Raw genomic sequence first — 6,751 nt, forward strand, 5'->3', positions numbered from 1 at the left:
CGGGGTGGCTGTGTTCTCTGGTTTGATCCAAGTCTCAGTGAGAGCAAGGAGTTCCAACGAAAGATGGTTGGCATAGCCAGCTATGAAGTCCGTTTTGTTGACTGCGGATTGACAGTTCCACAAGCCCATGGAGAAAGAGGTTTCTGTAGGTGAGGACCGTTTAAGTTGCTGTAGGTTAAGGCGATTTCTGCCCCTTTTGGCATGATGCCGTTTTCTGCGATGGCCGGTGATAACAGATATGGTGGAATGGCACATTTTTGCCTTTGTCGGCGCCTGTGCTCGGTGAACGGAGGACCAGCAGTTCAGTCTTTGAGAGGTTCAGCTGGAGGTGGTGTGCCTTCATCCATGTAGCTATGTCTGAGAGGCAATCTGAGATCCGTGCTGAAACCAAGGGGTCATCAGGTGGAAAGGACAGATAGAGCTGTGTGTCGTCTGCATAGCAGTGGTATGAGAAGCCATGCGAACGGATAATCTGTCCCAAGGAGGTGGTGTAGATAGCAAAGAGAAGGGGGCCCAGTACTGAGCCCTGGGGGACCCCTGTGGTGAGATGGTGAGGTGCAGATAGCTGACCAAGCCATGATACGTTAAACGAGCGTCCTGTGAGGTAGGATTCAAACCAGGAGAGAGCAGAACCGGAGATTTCCATGTTAGCGAGTATAGAGAGAAGGATGCGGTGATTAACCGTGTCAAAGGCAGCCGATAAGTCAAGCAGAATGAGTACTGATGACCGAGCGGTCGCCCTGGCTTCTTTTAAGGCTTCTGTTACAGACAGCAGAGCCGTTTCGGTAGAGTGGCCGCTTTTGAACCCAGACTGATTTGGATCCAGAAGGTTGTTCTGTGAAAGGAAGTCAGAGACCTGTTTGGAGACTGCTCGTTCAATGCCTTTGGATAAGAAAGGCAGGAGTGAGACAGGGCGGTAGTTCTCGACTTGAGCAGGGTTGAGAGAAGCTTTCTTAAGTAACGGTGTTACCCGGGCCATTTTGAACGCTGTTGGAAATGTGCCGGAGGTTAGCGAGGCATTGATCACGTGCAGTGTAGCCTATCATTATTGAGCCTATGTAAAACCTTTACATAAACAGGAACAGAAAGTCCTCGAATCACGTCAGCCAACCCATGACATCGCTTATCAAAAAGGCTAGCCTACTGCACGAAAAGAAGTGTTGAACTTTTAAGAGAGACAGTGCAAAATAGTCTAGTTAATCATTTGTTTAATTAAGATATGGACACAGTGCCAGTGTGTCCGCTTGTTTTAGACAGAATTGTGTGTTTATTTTTTATTTGAAATAGCCTGCTTTTTATTTGATACTCATTATTATTTATTTTAACAATCAGAGCAGAGAAGAAAATTCATTGCAATTTTATGCTAGCTATTTTGTGGCAGAAATATTGGTATCAGTACCCGGCAGTGTTGTAGGCTAGTACTCGAGTCCGAGACTCTAACTCGAGTCCGAGTCATTAGCTAAATTTAGAGACTCGTGACTTGACTTGGACTTGAGCACGGATGACTCGAACTTGGACTCGGACTCGTGCATTCGCACTCGCGATGACCAGGGGCGCTAATACCACCCGAGGCCCCTGGGCTATATGTTTTTTAAGGCCCCCCCCATCCCCCCCCCCCCCCAACCGCACATATCAATTATGATTAAATGATACCTGCCCCGCCTATTTACATAGCGTGCGCTTTTGGTTAATAACATGCAGCCTATCATTATTGAGCCTATGTAAAACCTTTACATAAACAGGAACAGAAAGTCCTCGAATCACGTCAGCCAACCCATGACATCGCTTATCAAAAAGGCTAGCCTACTGCACGAAAAGAAGTGTTGAACTTTTACAACACTGGCTGTAGGCTAAGTTAAAAGATGGGTACACATATGGACGTTTAAAAGCTTTTCAAAAGTGCATGTGTTTGTCGTGTCGGGGGGTTCCCCAGGAGTTTTTTTTTTTTTTAATTCTGTCTACTTAACACACCAGTTTAACGCAGTTTGGGAGGGACAGAAATACGTTTAGCCTACAGAACAAGCTGGCTCATGTGACGTGAACATGCATTATCACTACAGTAGGCCTACATGACATATCTCACGTTAACAATGGAGAAAACATAACATAGGCTATTATATGTGCGAATGGGTTAGCACAAACTTAGCTGTTGGTGAAGGAGATGCAGATCACCAATTCATTTCTTTGCGCCACAGCCCATGTTCTGTGTTCACTCCAATGAGACATGTGAAATACATGTTTTTAAAGCCGTTTCATTTCCAGGCTATTTGCTACGATATTTACCTGCTATGCATTCTGTTTTCATGGACAGTTACAGGAATCCACGTCATTCGTTTATCGTTGCTTCAATCCTACCCACGTTATCTCCAGAGTTTGTATGATAAGTTTGTCAGTTAGCTCCTCTACACCCGTTAGGATTTATTACGTTTTGTTACATGTTGTTACACTTTAGAATTGGAGAAGACAAAGGGGGCCTCTGCATGGATGTAGCATAATTGTAGAGCAGTGCGATGTGCTCAATTATTTAGGCTAGCTCCAGAGTAGGCTAATGACGCCGCGAATACAGACACGCCGTTTATTATTGATTATCATTATTAGGAGGCCCCTCATTGGTCGAGGCCCCTGGGCTGAAGCCCAGGTAAGCCCCTGCATTAAGGCGCCAGTAGCGATGACTCGACTTTTTTTGGTAATATATCATAAGGCTATAATTGTAGTATGTCATTAGGCTATAATTTGCTATATGATTTTAATTTCTAAATTATTTGTAATACTAATTTTAGTTCAAGGGAATGTTAGGCTACTGCTTCTTGTCGTAGGCTACATCGCAAGTCACATCATGTTCATGCAAAGCAAACGTTAACTTTAACACCAACGTGCCTGGAGATATGTAGTAGGCTATTGCCAGGCAATATTAGTTCTCATACATGACATAACATTACCTAAGATTACACTCAGCCTAGGCTAAACAACACACACTGCTGCTGGATAGCTGATCATCGTGACTTGGTGAACAGTGTTTTCACTGACTGACGCGAGAAGCGAGGTTCCATTCATTCATTTTCATTCGGGGCGTGCCCTGCCTTGCTTCTGTCTGTTAATTTGCAGCAGGCTATTATCGGATGAAAGAAAAATAAACTAAACGTTTTCCCGATCAAGATATAGCATATACTTCTTAATTTTGGTGTCATAAAATATAGAAGCATAACATTAAATTGCCTAGTAGAGTGTCCATGTAGTGTCAACGTGTCTGCTCAAGTGAAACTGACAAACTGAACCTCTCGTGGGTAGGCCAGAAACAACTATATTTAAATCCACGAATGAACTGGATTACTGTTACTGTTCAAACGAGCGATTTGATAGCCTAATCCACTGCACGAAAAAAAAGGAAATAGCAACGTGTTCTATTTCTAACAGGTGAATATCGTAGCAAATAGTATGGCGATGGCAGCTTAAAAAAACATTTATTTCACTCATCTCGCTGAAATGAACGTGGCCTGTTGCACAAATAAATTAATTAGGCAGATGATCTACATCTTCGTTAACCTAAAGCTAGTTTTCATCTCTATTGTTGACGTGAAATATGTCTCCATAGTGTCAGTGAAGTGATAACATAATTATGCAGTTGCCGGTAGCCAGTGTTCACGTCACGGGAGTCAGAACGAAGCTACCAAGACGGGCCCTGCTGTTTCTGTCCCTCCCAAACTGCGCTAAAATTGTGTAGGCTATTTAACAGCCAGAATAAAAAAAAAAGCCCTTTTATGATCCACACTACCTCTTACAAAATAGGCCTACTCCAACGTTCATCTAGCTCTACTGCCTATACAATTGTCAGCAGTCAGTAACAGCATAATGTGACTTAATGGCCTGTGTGATTGGGATGTGGATTGTTCATTTATTATGAGTAGGCCTATAGGCTATGGTATAGCTATGGTATGGTATTCTCTCCGATATAATAAATACAACACATTGGGTTTGGCAAGAAATTTGGCAATATTACTTTCACACAAGTGATGGCACCCCTGCTTGGAGACAGAAGATTGTCCGTTTTGCTTTTAAGGATTTCATCTGCAATGGAAAAAAATGGAACGACATGTAGGCTATGCTTACTTTAGTGCTGGACTTGGACTCGACTTGATCAATAGGGACTCGACTCGGACTCGACGTGGATCAATAGTGACTCGACTCGGACTTGACTCGGATGAGTAGTGGACTCGACTCGGACTTGACTTGGAATTTTTTTTTAATGACTTGGACTTGACTCGGACTTGAACACTGAGGACTCGAACCTGGACTCGGACTCGAGGCATAGTGACTTGACTACAACACTGGTACCCGGTATCGGCAAGTACACAAATGTAAATACTCATACTCGTATCGGTTTGAAAAAAAATGATATCGGGACATCCCTACCCTGGCCGATAGTGAATGCAGTCTTCGAGCTCTGAGAGTGAGCTCCACTTGCCAGTAGCCACTTCTTAAGTCTAATGAACTAAACCAGCTGGAGCAGCAGACGTTATCTAGCATGTCATCAATGTGGGGAAGGGGGTATGAGTCCTTTCTCGCTACCTGATTGAGGCGTCTGTAGTCCACACAGAATCGGTATGAATGGTTCTTCTTTCTAACTAGGACTGCAGGCCCATGGGCTGTTGCTACGTTGCTTGATCATCTCCGTGTCCACCATTTACTTGATTCTCTGTTTGGCTACCACTCTCTTGGCAAGTTGCAGCCGGTGAGAGCGAAGTCGGATGGGGTGGGATCATCGGTGTCTATATTATGTTGAACTAAACTTGTGCGTGTACAGTCCTCATCTCTGGTGGCGAAGTTGTCTACATACCGTTTGAGTAGCTGTCGTACATGGCCTTGTTGATGCTCATCAAGCCTTTTGCAGCTGCGCAGGCACAACTCTTTCAGAGCTTGTGCAGTCTCCACGGAAGGTGGCGTGCCACATATGTGTGCCTTCGGATGTGGTCTTGCTTCACAGTGGGAGAGCGAGTCTGTGTCCAGGCGTAGTTGTGCCCACGCCACATCCACCATAGCCCCCAACCTGCTTAACAAGTCCAGACAACGGATGCACCGGTCTGCACTGGTCCTGAATGCTGGCCAGCCAGAATTGGTGTTGGTCATTGACACACACTAGCACCACTTCCTTTCCCCTCTGTTCGGCCTGCTCTCCAGTGACTGGGGCTGTGTGTTCTCGTTTCTTCCCACCCCGGTGGTCTTGTTGACAAAGTGCTGGGGAGTATACCAGGTCGCATTATCGATATAGTTGAGCCTGTGTCGACCAGTGCGCGACACAGAACCCCATCTAACGCACAGTCTATGTAAAGTCCCTTGGTTTGTCCCAGCCGCCCTACCCGTAGGTGGTCATGTGTTGGAAAGGTGGTCGTTGTCACTTCACCTGATGTACGCGATGTTTTAGCTCTACTGAACACAGAATATGCTCCACTCGCTCGGCTTCATCCAGAGCTACAACCAACATATTACATCCATATTACCAACATATATAACGTCTCAATTTTGATTTTTCATTTTTTAACTATGTAGCACTATACCGCAAATGAGTGGTTATGGGAAGGGTTGAGATGGTCCCTTGAGACCAACATGCGTGTTATTTAACTCAACTGCAGTGTGAATTAATCTCTAGTGAGGGACTTAGTGAGGGACTTTGTGGCCCAATCTCACCCAATCCCTTTCTCTTACTCACTTACTGTCACTCTCCCCACTATTCTGTCAAAGTTTAAAGCCCCATAAAAGCCCCCAAAATAAAAACAGTGGAAAAAATAACATATACAGAACAAACAAAATATTGTTTCTCTTCGGTGTCAGTAGTGCGTTTAAGTAAAGCCAGTAATAAATAAGTAATTAAAACTAACAAATTCACAGACACACTCATTACATACTAGCACACACACACACACACACAACAAAAGTGCAATGTTTGTAAAGTTCTTGGGTGTTTTTTCAGTTCAGTATGGAGTCATTAGGTTTGTGTGTGTGTGTGTGTGTGTGTGTATACACATGTGTATGTTTATGGGGAGGTGGCAGTGTCGCAGTAATGTTTCGGTACCTCCTCCTGGAATGCATGAGGGAAAAGATGTGGTGTGATTGAAGGGTGGTTGAGGTCCTTGATGATGGTGGTGGTTTTACGAACACAGTGCTGGTGGTAAATCTCCCCCAGCAAGGGGAAGAGGCACCCACGACCATGCTTATTGTCTTCACTATCCTGTTCAGCTGCTTTTTCTCCTGTGCACTACAGCCCCCAAACCAGGAAGTGAAGCCGTAAGTCAGGACACTTTTGATGGGTCCCCTGTAGAATGTGATAAGATGAGAAGTGGGGAGACCTGCTTTCCTCCATCTCTGGAGAGGATGGAGCTGCTGCTTTGCTTTCTTAGTGACTACTTTGGTGTTGATGGTCGAGGATAGGTCATCAGCTAAGTGGACTTCCCGGAATCTCACACTGCTGGTCCTCTCCACAGCAATCCCATTGATAAGCAGCGGTGCATGTTATTCCCACTCTGAGTCTTTATGGGAGAGCTAGACATGCCCTACTGTTCTACTGTACTTGACAATTGATTTATTTGACATCTGAGCTTAGAGACCTGGTTGATCACCAGTTTAGGTGAAAGTGGATCGATTTGGGACTGTGATGGTATTATAATAGCAGTTTGCCAGTTGGAAGGGGATAGAAGGTGGCATGGGGTGTGGAAAGGAGCAAAAACTGACTTATCTAGTTGAACAGTGTCATAGCTGA

The sequence above is a fragment of the Alosa pseudoharengus genome, unplaced genomic scaffold (assembly GCF_046254945.1).
Source record: "Alosa pseudoharengus isolate Yale_2024_CS ecotype anadromous, Long Island Sound unplaced genomic scaffold, YU_APseudo_1.1 YU_APseudo_1.1_scf_20, whole genome shotgun sequence".
In the NCBI taxonomy this organism is placed as follows: domain Eukaryota; kingdom Metazoa; phylum Chordata; class Actinopteri; order Clupeiformes; family Clupeidae; genus Alosa; species Alosa pseudoharengus.